Below are 669 nucleotides of genomic sequence, written 5' to 3'. Positions count from 1 at the left end.
TTTTATATTGTTAGTTTAATTTATGTTTGAATGTGATTATAGTTACATAAATTATAAGATTTAATTTTATTTATTAAAATTTAATGGTTATAAAGACAAGACGGCAGATCAAGATTTAATTTTGTACTGTCCGCGAGTAAGTGGGACGAGCCGGACATCCCAACCCATGACAATACGCAAGTCGCTAATTTAAAATTGATTGACAAAAACAATTAGAAACAAAAAACTGATACATATATAGCCTAATCACACATACACCTTATTGACAACTTTTGATGTTTGAAAAGAAGAGACTTTCTAAGCTAATCCTACGGCACAGCCAAGGGGGTGTCCGATGAATAAGTAGGAATACACTAATTGACGGCACTAATATTAATTAAAAAATGTGACTTCAATAGTAATAATTAGATATATTTTAAGCAAATCGAAAAAAAAAGTAGATATAGTTTAAATCTAATAATGTATAGACAGGTATATTATATGAAAATGAATTGGCATAAGATAATTAGATAGTGACAAATATGTTTTGCATAAGATAATTATCTCTCGCTGGGGTTGGTGGAAGAGGTATAGCAACTAACACCCAGGAAGTAAGCAATTTTATGGTCAAGTTAGTGTAGGTCTCAATTTTAAGTATCATCACAGAATTTTATGAGTCTAGCTACATAT

This window comes from Arachis ipaensis, chromosome B02, assembly GCF_000816755.2.
Source record: "Arachis ipaensis cultivar K30076 chromosome B02, Araip1.1, whole genome shotgun sequence".
Taxonomy (NCBI): domain Eukaryota; kingdom Viridiplantae; phylum Streptophyta; class Magnoliopsida; order Fabales; family Fabaceae; genus Arachis; species Arachis ipaensis.
This window is presented reverse-complemented; position numbering follows the sequence as displayed.